This window comes from Gossypium hirsutum, chromosome D09, assembly GCF_007990345.1.
Source record: "Gossypium hirsutum isolate 1008001.06 chromosome D09, Gossypium_hirsutum_v2.1, whole genome shotgun sequence".
Lineage (NCBI taxonomy): Eukaryota > Viridiplantae > Streptophyta > Magnoliopsida > Malvales > Malvaceae > Gossypium > Gossypium hirsutum.
The window spans coordinates 29,039,282-29,054,681 of NC_053445.1; the positions used below are offsets into that span (position 1 = coordinate 29,039,282).

At 34.4% G+C, this 15,400-nt stretch overlaps 1 long non-coding RNA gene across 3 annotated transcripts; it reads right to left on the reverse strand.

Annotated features, from left to right (window-relative positions):
• Nucleotides 1-10,511: 10,511 nt before the first annotated feature.
• LOC107891930 (uncharacterized) lies at nucleotides 10,512-14,236 on the reverse strand. 3 transcript variants are annotated; one of them, XR_005918549.1, is made up of 8 exons: nucleotides 13,978-14,236; nucleotides 13,574-13,896; nucleotides 13,056-13,434; nucleotides 12,870-12,948; nucleotides 12,203-12,243; nucleotides 12,034-12,128; nucleotides 11,050-11,155; nucleotides 10,512-10,862 (listed from the first exon to the last, which is right to left on the reverse strand). It is a non-coding gene; the product is annotated as an uncharacterized lncRNA (long non-coding RNA). The 3 variants fall into 3 exon arrangements; XR_001682372.2 differs by having other exon boundaries at nucleotides 12,034-12,141; nucleotides 13,574-14,236; XR_001682370.2 differs by having other exon boundaries at nucleotides 13,574-14,235.
• Between the last annotated feature and the right edge of the window lie 1,164 nt (nucleotides 14,237-15,400).

Genomic DNA, 15,400 nt, shown 5'->3' on the forward strand with positions numbered 1-15,400 from the left:
ATCACTACCCTTTTCTGAAGCGTTTACCGGGTTCTCCTCTCCCGGGATTGTCACGTTGCAGTCATAATTCCAATGAACTCTTTTACTATCCTTGTAAGAAAATGATATCAGTTTTTGGATTACGACCCTTGGCGCCATTTGTATTCCAGATCCTGTGCTCTTTGGCCTCGAAATAATCACCACTGGGTGATTTTGGGCCTTTCCCGTATGTCCTTCCCTTGAGGCATAGACTTCTCCTTCTTTTAGTCCTTTGATCTCTTCATAAAATTCCATCTCTTTGTTGTTCATCAGATTTTGTACCATGATTCTGAACTCGGCGCATTTTTGGATGTCATGGCCCTTTTCGGCATGAAACTCACAGTACGTCCTCGTTCCTTCGGGCCTTTCCTTTAAATCTTATTTGATGAGACCTCCCTCTATCATTTGTCTCCAAACAGAACTCAGTGGGGTTTTTTATCTCTGCAATGTCGACCTTAATTCTCTTTCTCCCACCCTCGATTATCACGTTTACCCCTTTATCAGAATGATTGGGTAACAGATTCCCTGCCACGTCTGGTCCTGATGGGTTGTTAAACTTTACAATTCCCATCTTAATGAATCTTTCCACCGCCCATTTAAACCCAGTACAATTTTCAATTGAGTGTCCTGGTATCCCTGCATAGTATTCACATTGGGCATTTATGTCATACCATTTGGGGTATGGAGGTTGCATGGGTTTTAGATAAAATGGAGATACTATGTGTGCATCAAATAACTTCTATTACAGTTCCTTGTATGTTATTGGAATGAGCGTGAATTGAAGTCTCTCTATGTTAGGCCTTGTGTTGGGCTCCTGCCTTGAGGGACCTTGGTGACTAGTGGCTACCGTTCTTGGAGGGCCAACAGTAATTGGTTTCGAATAACTCTTGCTACATGTGCTTACGTTGTTTACCTCGCTTTCTTTTTTCCTCGGGGCTGGTCTTTTGGAGCTTTCCCCCGTGTCTATTTTACCGCTTCTTATTGCATTTTCAATCATTTCACCAGACATTACCATATCCGATAAGCTCTTGGTAGCACTCCCCAACATGTGGTTGATGAATGAGGCTTTCAAGGTATTAATAAAAAGCATGGTGACCTCTTTTTCCAAAAGGGGTGGTTGGACTTGTGTTGCCACCTCCCTCCACCGTTGGGCGTATTACCTGAAACTCTTGCTAGGCTTTTTTGCCATATTCTGTAATGTAATTAGATCGGGTGTTATGTCTGTCACATGATTGTATTGCTTCATAAAAGCTTGCACCAAGTTTCTCCATGAACTAACTTTAGCACGACTCAGTTGGTTGTACCACTTGGCTGCAGACCTGATCAAACTGTCCTGGAAGCAGTGGATTAACAACTGATCATTGTTGATGTATCCTGTCATTCTTTGATAGAACATAGTTATATGAGCTTCAGGACAACTAGTCTCGTTATATTTTTCGAGCTCCGGCATCTTGAACTTAGGTGGGAGTACTAAATCAGGGACCAAGCTCAGATCCTTGGCGTCAACTCCACAATGATAGTCGGTGTTCTCCATGGCTCTAAACTTTTCCTCTAGCCATCTACATCGGTCCTCCAGTTGTTTTGGCAGGTCCATTCTTTCCTTTTCTATTTCTACCACGTCATCGAGATCCGGGACCACAGGATTGGTAGGGTTATCCCCGGGATTAGAACCCAAGCCCGTTTGAAAATGCACTGGTACCAAGGCACCAGCCAGATATTGAGGTCTAATGGTAACAGGTACCCTCTGTGGGTACACCTCTGGTTGTGCTTGGATGTTAGTTGGGGTAAAACCTGGAGGATAAGCAGGGTCATCGTGATCCTCCCCAGCATCAACTATAGGGCTTTTTCCTTTATCGTTCCCTCCAGCCAATAACTGTTTTAATTGGTTCATCATAGTGTTCTGGGATTCTTGCATGTCTTGCTGGATTTTATCCAGTCGTTCCTGCATCTGATCTTGCATCTCCTTTTGTAATTGTTCCAATCTTTCTAACCTCTGATCCATTGCTTTCGTTTGGCGACGAGTACCGTAGTGATATTTGATTGATGGATTTTTGTTGGTTTCTAGGGTAACTGTCATAATTTTAATTTATTAGGGTCCTTTTATGAAACTTAATGCATGTAATGTAATGTAATGTAGATGCATGAATGCAAAAGAGGCATTGATTCTAATTCAATTTCATTAGAAGAACTCGATTTAGAAAACAAATTTCTTTACATAAAATGGACTACATATACGGCTTCGCCTTTATACTCAAAGCCTTAACACTCCTCAGGAGCCGAGCTAACTCTCGACCTCGGTTTGATTCAGATTCATAATTTAAACTCAATACATCAGCCTGAACTGCTAGGGTTTGTAGATGATCCGCTACTTCTCGTATTTGAGTCACGGCTTCGCCCATAATGTAATCTCTATCTCTAATCTGACTTTGAGAATGATGGAAATGCTCTTTCTATTGCTCATTACTCCTCTCTAGAAGCTCCACTCGCAGCTCAGAATCTTGCAATGCGTCTTCGAGCTCTCTTATCCTTCCCTTTAGTTCTTCGATCTTACTTAAACTTACTCTCAATTCGATCAGAGAGTTGCGACTACGGTGCAGGTGAAGTGAATTTTCTAACTCTGTTACCGGGCTTTTAACCTTGCTTCTTCATTCTGACATTCTAACAAGCTTTTCTCCAAAGTGATCTCTCGAGCTCGGGCGTCATGAAATTTCTTCTCCCACTGATCAGCCTTGGTCCTTTCTTCTTTGATCTCCTGTCGCCATTGCTCCGATGTTTTTCCCAGACCCGCAGTTCTTATCGACAAACGTAACTTCTTATAATCCATTTTTAGACTATCTAAATCTTCTTTAGCCTTGGTCTTCCATTTCCTTAATTTTTCAGCTTCCAGCTTGTGAATATCGACATCTAATCCCAAACGCATCTTTTCCTCTTCTTGTTGCTCAATTTTCTTACCCAGCTCAGAACTTCTCCTTTCAAAGTCTTGTTTAATGATCTCTAGTTCTGACGAAACCACTTGTAGATGCTCTTCTATCGGTCGAACATCTTCTTGGCTTGATGCGGGTATGTTATCATTGATTCTTCTTCCCCACCACAAATTATACTCAGGAGTTGTCATTGGGTTTACAGCAAGTATCTTCATTCTGTGGGTTTGGTTCTAGGCATTTGAAATTTCACGAACCTTCTTCTTGTAATTATCTTCTTTGAATGAAAATTCTCACCGAGCCAACCCTTGTGTCGCCGGTATGAACTATTTAGATCTGTACTGCCTTAAGACTAGCAAAGGAGCGTATCCAACGGCTCCCCAAATTATGAGCAAAGGAATCGAATCGAACTCTCCACACCGATAAAAAATTTCATTAGGGAACATCAATAGGGCTCTCCACTCGACATCCTCCTCTTGAAGGTTTTGGAGAATCACCAACCATTTCTCCTCCGTGACATCGTTTCGTCTTTGTATAGCCACTAGCTCTTTTAATGGGGAGTACTTTTCTGAGAAAACTGGATAGGAGACCTTCTCTACTTTCCAAAAGTGACTATGAAACAATACCAATAACACTTGCGCGCATCTGACGAACCTTCCTTCACCCGCTCTTCGACACACATTTAGAGATTTGAAGGTTTCAGCCAAAATTGCTAGGACTGGTGTAACCCTCTTGTCAAGCCTGTCAAACAAATCTGAAACTGCTTCGTCCACATGCCCTAACGCCTTGGGGAAAATGACCAAACCATAAATGCTCAAAGCGAAAATATCAACCTTTTTTCTCACATCCGGATGTGCCAAGATCAGATCTCGCAGATTTTTCCAAGGCATGCACTTGTTGTCTCTCTTTTGCTTAATCCGGGCTGCAACCTATTGCTCGCTCATCCCTGTAATAGTCATTAATTTCTTCAAGAATGCCGGGACATATGCTGCTATCGAATAGGCCCTATCAACTTGGATCCTCGGACATCGTAGCATGGTCGTATATTCTTTTATCGTGGGTACCAAATCTACTTTCCCAAACGTGAAACAACTGTAGGCGGGATTCCAATACTGCACGAGGGCTCGAAACAAGTGTTTGTCTACCTTTACATCGAGTAGGTAAGGCAAATCACCATAGTTACTGTAGAGGAGCTGTCTGATCTCATCACCCCACTGGTCCCAAAATTTCTTCAATTCTTGTAGGTTGTTTTGAGTTAAACTGATTCAAGTGAAGTCCCATAGCTCTGGCACGTATCCTTCTATGAGGCTATCACCCTTTTCTTGCTGAACTTTTTCGGGCCAAACTCGGACGGCCGCATTATCTTCCACTTTACCAAGAAACTCCCTTTCCATGTTGAGCTCTCTATTTAAATACTGAACGCGAATCAACACCTCTTTTATGATGAAAATGTCATGCAATCACAATCAAGTTAAAAGCAAAGCAAGTCGGTATAACAATAAACTAAAATTCAAAGTATACAAGAATTAATAATTAAAGCTACTATTCAGGAAACTACTAAGGTTCAAGGTGGTTCTACCTAGGGTAGGCTTCTAGGGCTCATTATATGCGGTTTGGTTCTAAATTCGAGGTACCAGAACCAGCAGATTCCTCGATCCTCACCCATTATAGGCTCATACGGACCGAGTTCAGTTCAGGGGAATACATTTCCCTATGGCTTCACGGAGATGAAAATCTCACGAAGACATATGTACGGATGTATCCCGAAAGCGATCTACTATCCTGCACGGAAGTGAAAACCTCACGAAGGACTAGTTTCTCACTCCCACTTAAAAAGGTGTGACCAACGGTCATGTAATGCAATGTGCGGAGATATAAAAATAAAATACAGAATATAACTCAAAATATAGGAAATGCAATGAGAGGATCGTAAATTTAAATCGAATTTTCAAATTTCGACGAAAAGACAAAAAATAATCAACACATGGCTTGACTCTCTTTTTAAATCCCTAGTAGAGTCGCCAAGCTACTGTCACCATTTTTTGATAAAACGGGGCCGACTTGGATTTTTAAAAATGAAAACGAAAATGGGAGTCGCCACAAATCCTTTTTGATCTAGGTGTGATCGGATCACCTCGAAAAGTGGTTATTTTTAATAAACGATTTGATTTTATTAAAACAACGATTTTGGTCCACGAAATTTAGAAAAACAGGTTCGGGAGTCGGTTACGCACGAGGAAGGATTAGCACCCTCGATACGCCCAAAATTGGTACCTAGTTGATTATTTAATGTATTAGTGTCAAAGATTAAAAACTCGAAAAGAATTTAAAAATACGATCCCTCTTTATTGTGTTATAAAAAATGAAAAATGCTTCCTTATCTCGAAGTAACAAGATGTCACATCCAGTAAGTTGGGACACGACACCTCGTATTTTGAGAGTAAGCTTGCCTTTTTATTTTTTATTTAAACCTTTTCAATTTTAAAAGGATACTCGATTACTTAGAATCAACGAGAAAAATCGAAGCCTAGTAAGTTACGGTACGATTTCTTGAATTTTCTAAATATAGAATATTACCTTTATTTTTGAAATTTTATGCTTTTAGAAATTTAAAAGGATATTTTGCTAATTTAGGTTTAACGAGAAAATCGAGACCCAGTAAGTTAGGGTACAATTTCTTGAATTTCCAAAATGTAAAATATTGCCTTATTTTGAAATTTGTTTCGAATTTGGGTAAAAGGATAGCGAAATGTAAAAACAAATACACGTTTAATTTATTAGTTTTTAGAGAAATCGTTTAATACGTAAAAGGAGTTATACGTGGCTAAATACAATAGTGCGACATACATTTGAAATAGCCATGACATAATGTACATAATAAAATGTAACATGCATAACATTGTCACCCATGAATCACAAGGTTAACGAACCCGAACAATAATAAGGATAATGCTAACGATAACACAAGTAATAATAATAACAACAATATGAATGACATACCTAACAACAACAACAATAATAAACTACAATAAAGATGATATCAAGGAATCCAACATTTAAAAAAAATTTAAAGATTAGCAAGTAATTAGATAATGAAATGATAGTAATAATAATGGCATATATAAAATACACAAACTAATACATATAAAAAAGAATAATAAATAGAATATGAACTAATGCAGGTTGACCAAAAAATTGAAAATAAATAAGTAAATAATATTAAATAAAATATTAAAATAAAACAGATTTTTCTTTTTTTTAAAATAAATACATAAAATAAAAAATGAGGTTCAATAGGCCAAGGATCAAATTGAAATCGGGCTAAAAATTTAGGGCCAAATTTGCAAATAAGTAAAACAGGGTGTCAAGGGACTGAAATGAAGCGCGCTCAAAGCACGAGGGACTACATGAGAAATATTCCCCAGTCCTCATGTGCATCATTTTGCGCAGGACTAGATCGGAACAGATGAAAAATTTTGTGGCCGAAATTAAGTGAAATAAAAGGCTGCATTGAATGAGCCGCAGAACTGGAGGGACCAAAGGCGCAAATTACCCATTAGGGCAAGAATGCACAGGCCTCCTTCCTTCAAACGGTGCCGTTTTAAATTCACCATAAAGCCTTAAAAAACTTTTTTCTGTAGTTTCATTTTGCTGCAAAGAACACAAAAATAAAAAAATAAAAATAAAAGAGAGAATCCCTTTTCTCTGCTAGGGTTCCAAGGTTAGGAACCCCACCGCCGTCACGCTTCCCCACCTCCCGGTGGCTGGAGCCATGCGAGGGCGTCTCCTACCAGCGCTTTGGAGCGCGTTCAGAGACCAAGGCCCCGAAACGGGGAAACGAGGAGAAAACAAAAAGCCTCTGCCCCCTCCTTAATCCGCGCCCGGCGACGGCGAAGGGCCGATGACGATGATGGATTCAGAGGCCAATTCAGGTAACTCTTTTCTTTTTTTTTTCTCTGTTAATTATTTTAAAATAGATTTGAAAGAAAAAAAGAAAAAACAAGTAAATAAAAAAATCAAAAGAAAAACAGAGAACAGTTTAAAATCAACCTTTTGAATTCGTTTTCTGAGTTTCGATTGATTGATTTGTGTTCGTAAAAAATTTACAAGAGGATATTTCAGCTTTTATAGCCATATTACAACCGTTCCATTTTTTTTTTGTTTTTTTGCTCTTTATTTCGCCAGATTCTTCTGTTGCCTTGCATTTACTTTTCTCTGCAAGTGTCAGAGAGGCGTGACGATGGCGTGCGGCAGTGGAAGCAGGCGTGAGGAGGCGAAACGAACTGGGGTAGCAGCATGCGACACCCTAGGATTTGCTGCTAAAATTTTGTTGAAAAATGTTTTAGATTTTGGGCTAATTGGGCCTTAGGGTTTTGATTTGTTTGGGTTTAAATTGGGTTTATTATTTTTTGTAATTGGACTGTTGGGCCTGGGCAGATTTTGAGCTTTACATGGTGTGTTGGGATGGTCGAAGATGGTATGTAGCAGTTGGGGGTAGGATTATTTGTCGTATCCGTTCTATTCTATTATAAATTTGTTTATGATAATATGTCTAATATGCATTTAACTGCTTTAAGTTTTTGATATACTCTGAGTTTCAAAAACTCAATCTTTGTTTGACTATTATTTTCAAGTAATCTTCAGACTTAGGCAGTCGGTGCAAACGGGAGCTTGGTTAATGTCATAACTTATTTAAATTGATTTATTTAAATTTTGGTATTTTGGTTCGGTAAATTTTTGGACTTTCTGAACTATTTGGATTTTTAAACTTATTCTCGTATTTTGCTTAATACTGCACAAATGTTTTAGTCGACAAAATTCGCATCTCTACCAAATTAAAGGTTTTCAAACAATGAACTGTGTTTCTCAAATATTACTGTTTAAGGAGTCTTCTGCTGCGAAATTTTTAAGTTCTAGAAAATATAAACAAAACAACATTTTTGGTAATAGAACAATAAGAAATGGTTTTGAATAAAATCGGGATTTTGAAAGTTTATGACGATTTTCATTTACTCAAAAAATAAAGTTTCAATCATGTTACGTAACAACTCTAGAGTTGAACATAATGTCTAGGCAGAGTTTGGGGAGTTACATGGTGTGCGTTTATAAATATCATATAATAAATAATGAAATGTAATGTTTGAAAGTAATGACAATAAATATGCAATAGGTAATAAATTAAAATAAAAAAGTAGTTTAAATTGTGAGTAAAAGGAAATTTAAATAGGTAAATACATTATATTAAGAATATTATATGCACTCAAATTGTTTATCGTGATATTGCCATTTTTCTTGAGTTGGTATCGAATTGACTTATACACAAACTCAACCAACGACATTATTAAAATTATGGCAGACCCATGATACGGGAGAAAAACAATTATGTAATATATTTAATAAGAATAGACATGAAAAGCAAATATTTATTTAGTTGAAATGGTAAAATTGGGAGAGTATATGTTTGGTGTTTTATGTCTAAATCACAACATAAGCATGATTTTTTTTGGATTTTATATAGGGATAAATATCAAATTTATGCATGAACTTTGGTCCAATGTACAGTTTGATATATGAACTTTGATTTGGTGCAATTATATACATGAAACTTGAATTTTGGTTCATATGTGTGCAAGAAACTTTAATTTTGACTCAATTGTACACATTTAAATAAATGAATACATATATTTATTTTCATATTGGATTAATATAATTATTTTTGTATGTAATATGCCAATGTAAAATGATGTTTATTCGATAATGTTGTTAAATTGAATCAAATTCAAATTTCATCTATAAAATCGTACTAAATCAAAAATCATATATAGTTATGATATTTACCCTTTTTTATATAAAAGGATATAATACACTTAAATTAATATTCATTACTTTGTTAAATAAAAGCCTTTTCATAATTTAATAACTAAATTGAGACCTGGTTATGAGTGACACTAACATTATGTAATTTTGGGAGAGTGTTATGTAACATATTTATTTACTACTAACATGATAACCAAATGATACATTAGTTGAAATGGTAAAATTGGGAGAGTGTATGTTTAGTATTTTTGGTCTGGATCCTATCACAAGCATTGATTTTAATTTGGATTTTGTATAAAAAGATAAATTTACCCTTAAATTAATAATTATGATTTTGTTAAATAAAAGTTTTTTAGTAATTTAATAAATAAGTTGAGACCTAATTATAGGTGACACCAACTCAATCAAAATCTTTATATATAGCAGAAATACAAGTTTTAACTGAGGAATGATTCAGTAATCCTTTTTACCTTTGGTTTGAATAAATAATAATAATAATTAATGAAAGGAGGGGAGTTAAACAAAGGTAAGGGTACATTTATTTTTGTTTAGACAGCTAAAATTAATGAACGGGAGGGAAGGTTAGGTTAAAAACGAAATCTAGTGTAGTGCCCAACTGTAATACTTTTGGACCTTTTAATAAAAAGAAATTGGCTTCTCCATAAGCTGGAAATCAAGTTTAATAAGAAAAAGAGAGGATTTAACATCTCTTTACCATATTATAATGATTCAAATTTGTAATTGGTGTGATCGTCTTTGGTAAACATCTGACAGAAGTAGTGCTACTTCCTTTAGTTTGATTTTTCTCCAGGTTATCAAACACCCAATGTAGTGTGCGTCCCATTATGTTTTAGCAGGTTTACACATAACAAACCACCTGTTGTAGGTAGTCTTTGTATTTTTCTTTTTACTTCTAGCTTATCCTTATCATTTTAATTATCATTTTACTACACCAAAATAGACTTTTAACGGCATTTTTTAAACGCCGCTAAAAGTATTTGCGGCGTTTTTGAAAGCGCCGCAAAAAATGCCGCTATTGTCAACGTCGCAAACGTTAGGGGTATTTTTAGAAATAAACGCCGCTATAAATCATGATCTTTAGCGGCGCTTTTTCCACAAACACCGCTATAGATCAGGACCTTTAGCGGCGCTTTTGCACAAACGCCGCTATAGATCAGGACCTTTAGCGGCACTTTTTCCACAAACGCCACTATAGATCAAAACATTTAGCGGCGCTTTTTCCACAAACACCGCTATAGCTTGATACCTTTAGCGGCGCTTTTCCCACAAATGCCGCTGTAGAACAAACCTTTAGCGACGCTTCTCGCAAAAACGCCACCAAAAATATAACATTTAAAAAAATTATTTTAATCAAATAATATTTATTTTTATGATAAATATTATATTATGTTTTATTTTTTAAATTTGAACTTTAAATATACTTTCAAGGATAAATAAAAAATATTATTTAAATTAAATTTTCTATGAAAATTTTAACTTAAAACTAAATATAAAAATTAATGAATTTAGTTTTAGAATTTAAAATAATAAATTAATAACACAATTAAAATCTAAAAGTTAGAACTCAAGTTGTCGTAAATATTAAAGTAAAAATAAAAATTTAGAATCAAAACTAAAATAAATAATGCATATGAGAAACAAACTGACTAGTTGAACCTGCCTATGACTATACACATTGCAAGGTAATAAATGTGCACCTCATCTTTCAACATCATTCACATAGTGCACCTCATCAAATATAACCTATATTCATATAGTCACAATAGAAAGAAACATCTTAAATATCATGTTCACAAATCAGAGAAAAGAACTAACAAGAGCGTTCAGCAGAAAAAGTAATGAAACTACTATGTAAAGTAATGCTACAAAAAGCAACCCCTTCACCCATTCAATATCGCGAATAATATATGCACCTCGATAAAGCATTGACCTTAATAATTCAGTTGTCATGATGAGACAAGAAGCCCTTGGTCTCAAACTAACATCACCTGTGAGAAGGCCAACATCAAACTTCCCACAGAAATCTCTATACTTCTGGTTGCTGAATGTTTTAATTGGAGCAGTATACACAGCTTTAGTGCAATGCTGCAGGACATGAAAACTTATAAAAAATCTTGAAACTAAACCAAATTCGGCATAGAACTTCAGAAACTTGAAAATAAAAAAGATATGACCTGAGGTTTTTAATCAATGTGAGCAATTTGTCACATCTCCAGCTAACAAAAAATCAAAACATCTATAGATTTACAAGCAAAAAACCAAAATAACTAACGTAATTTTGATGCCAAAGCAAATGCATATTCTGCTACAACTGTCTTTCCAGCAGATGTATGTGCCGCCACAAAAACAGATTCCCCCTTTTCCAGATAATAAATAGCCTGTAATCATCACCAAAAAAATATCAAAATATTAATGTGAGCAATTTGTTATAGAATATAAAGAGATGTTCTTGTAGGCAAAACAGACTGCAAGTCACAAGCTGGGAGGGAAAAGAGAGAGAAGCAACCCATACAAAGGTTTTATAAGTGGATGAACTTAATTAAGGCAATTATATTATCCACATGTGCTACTAGAAACAAACTTGTAAACTTGTAATTTGATGTGTCCAGGTTCCAACCAGAGTTCCCTATGAAATTATTTAATAATTGAACGAGCTACCATTAATCAAGTATAAATCAGAGTTCCTAAATCATACAAATACAGTAACAGCAATCAGAGTTCCTAAATCATACAAATAAAAAAGATTCTGAATTTACAAGGCAACGGGAGAATTTACATATAGAAATTCACCCAGAAACCAAATGAATTTCAAGGATTTTGAGATTAAACCCGAGAGGAAACTTAAGATTAAAGAAAAACCACACACTGAAAATTAAAAAAAATAAGATTTATTTTAAAACCATGAATAACAAGAATCAAGCAAAAAAAAAATAGAGTCATGGCCTTTAATAACTAGAATTTGAAAATCCTATTCCAAATTTAAACATAAAAAATCTTCCTTAACAAATGAAATACTGATTTTCTTTAACTAAAAATTATTTTAAGATTAAAAGAAAAAACCCTAATTCCAATTAAATCCAAACTTTCAGCTATAAAAACCAGAGAAAAATCACCTCAATATCCAATTCACAAGAAATATTTCTAATCGTAAGTACATGACCAATAACACTTGCATTCCATCAGATTCATAGAAAAGAAAAGATAGGAAGAATTCAAAAACTCAGCGAAGAAGAAAAGAAAAAGAGAAAATTAATACCTCTGAAAAATATTTCAGAGTCCACAGACCTCTGTGAAGCAAAAGACGAACATGTCTAGGAGTGAGAACTCCTTGCTTCATTGGCTTTTCACATTCTATAACAATGGTCTGAGTAAGATGAATTAGCAACAAAGTAAAACATATATAACAAAGGAAGAAGCTAGTTCACCTTAAAAACACCTTGGGTTGTTTGAGAAATGCTTTCTCTGTCTAATATAAAATAAAAAGAAAGATCAAAGCAGTTTCAACACATAAAAATAAGACAAATATAAGGCAGAGAAAGAGGATAGCTGTCCAACCATAAACTGTATTGTTAAAATTGAACAGGATCTCATTTCAAATGTATATACATATAGAAAAAGGTATACAGGAAATCATATATAAGCTTTAAAGTAACCTCTAGAAATTAGCAGCAGGTACATGAAAGACTGACCAATTAAAAACAAAGAATTCACATAATGGTTCAGAAAGTGACTTCAAAATTGATCCTATATTCATGATTTGCTATCTCCAAGGCATTGAGGTCATTTCAATCATCAGATAAGACTTGTGCTAACTTTCCTCATGTTAAAAGAAAACTTCTAAGTGAAGCTAAGCATACAACATTAATCATTAAATTAACTTAAATAGGTGAGGTACAAGACTTAAGTTGAATTTCCTACATGTCAAAGGAATTTTTTTAACTGTAGCAAAGTATATAATATTAATCATTGAATTAAGTTCTACCATACATGAGGAACAAATGAAAAGAACATATCTTAATGATAAATAAAATAAATCATGTAGTTATGTAAATAGAAAGATAAAAAAAGCAACTACTGGATCAAGTTCCTTACAATCTCAAACGTTTCTATATTGAAGGCTTTGAACACACTACCACAGGTACCATCTCCAAGCTCCTCCGAAATTATATACCTAAGTGACAAAAGAGAAAGTAGAAATATATAGTGACAAAGAAATGCAAGCTTCAAATGACAACTTGACAAATTTAACCAATATTAAATGCAGTGCAAGAAACAAACCTTTCCATTCTTACAGTTGTAGCAAATGAAAATCAACAATTTGTCAATGTAGTTCTAGCAACCTCCAAATAGAGGTGTCTACAGTACTGACATAGGCTTGATCACTAGCTTGCATATATGGTTTACTGCTAGACTGTAGCATGAAATGTATGATACTGACAGGAACAGACTTCTCATCGTAAGAATGATAGAATATCAGCCAGAAAATAATCAACATTCTCAACTGCAGCTTCTACAAGCAGCGTCCAGCTCTTATCATCTAAAATCAATGAATCTACAAGACCTCCAATAGAACTCCAGTACAAGTCTTAAACTTCTTGTGTTGATCCATTTTCTTTACATTCAAATTAGCTGATGCCCCATACATCAAAACCATGGTCTGTAAACAAACACTGAAAATCAGCACACCTCAACAAGAATGAATTACTTTTCATTCATAAATCATGATCTAAAGAAAGGAAACTGACCAACATATTAGACAGGAAGCCATAGAATGAATGTTATAAGGATTGCAATACCTTTTTTTATAAAAATAATACTATCCAAGGAGATTGTAACACAGTGGTGTATAGACATAGAGACAAACGTTGACTGAAGATCATGGATGAAATTTTAGGTGGTCAGAAACAAAAAGAGCCAGCATCAGTCTTTCCCTCCTTACTTGCTTTTACTAATTATCAAAGTGTTCCGTAACGAATTAAGTCTCTGGATTTCCAACAAGGAGATTTTTGCAAGAATTACATCTGCATATTCAAACAGATCTTCCCCTCAGCTGCTTCAGCATCCAGTAGAAGACTGACTACTTGGTGCACCGCCTCCTTGTCGATTATGGAAGAATTCACTGCTTACAATTAAAAAAAATACTAATAGAATATTAAAAAAATAAGGAAAACCCTAGAAAAGCATAAATAAATCAAATTACAGGATTGGTGATCATGCTAGTCGAGGAGGAGATCAATAGTCTCATCTTCAGCATCTTGGAAGTGATTGACGAAGGAGAGAATCTCATCAAGACCATCTTTTTTCAAGCTGTATCCTCTTATCTTCAATTTCTTTTGAATATTCTTACGAGTTTGCAACAATATGGTTTGGGAAAAAATAAAATGGGGAAAAAAGAAGAAGAGATTTCAGGCGGGATTTCTGAGGGTGGGGGGAATCAATTTTGGGAAATAGGGGAAAAAAAGAAAATATTTCATTTGAAATTTTGGGATAAAAAAATATAAATACAAAACGAGGTTGTTTCGCAAAAAATATTTGTGGCGTTTTGAAAAACAATGCCACTATTGCTCGACTTTTAACGGCGCTTGGACCAAAAATATTGTTATTGTATACTTTTTGTGGCGTTTTTTTTATAAACGCCGTTAACGCTAAACTTTTTTACAATTTTTATATTAAATTTTAATTAAATATTTCATATAAATTTTAAATAAATAATTTTTTAAATTTTAAGTAATATTTAAAAGAATTAGATAAAATTATAATTTTTAGTTTTTGTATTTCATTTTTATTTGTTATAATTTGGTCCTATCCAAAATAGATAATTACTTATCCATATCAATCTGTTACCTTTTTTTTATTTGTTTATCAATTTTTTAAAATCTAATATTTAAATACATCAAATGGTTTATATTAAATATTTTTAAATATAAAAGAATTAATTAATTATATAAAATTTCACCATTTAACAAATATCAAGTAAACCTTAAATCCTAAACCATTTAATATATATATAAAGTTTATCTATTATCTCTTAAATAATTTAAACTATAATCATAATGTTAATATATTAAAATTAATATTATCTCTTTTGCAATTATATAAGAAATTATTTAATATATAAATTAAAAAACACTAATTAATCTAAAACATAAACCCTTAACCCCTATCCCTTAAACCCTAAATTATAAAACATAAACCCCTAACCCCTAACCCTTAACCTTTAACCCCTAGCCCCTAACCCTTAAACCCCAGCCTTTAAACCATAAACCATAATCCATAATCCCTAAACCATCAGAGTAACCTCTTGAAAATAAATGATATCAGGGGAATGAAGTTGAATAAGGTCACCAATAGCTTTCATCCTCTTGTGAACCTCTAAATCTTCCCTAAACCAAACATTGTAGCTCAATATCTTCGTTGAAGCTTTAATTGATCCTGAATTACTATCTGTTGCTATAAGACAAGCAATGAAGTTATAAAAAGAACACTGAGATTGAAAATCATTATTGTATAGCCTTCTTTGTTTGCGCCACCTGTACCAATCTTCTTCTCCTTTTCTACAATTCAATTTTTTCGTGAAACAGCTTTGAACATTACGAACCTGCAAACCAATATCCAACCAACTT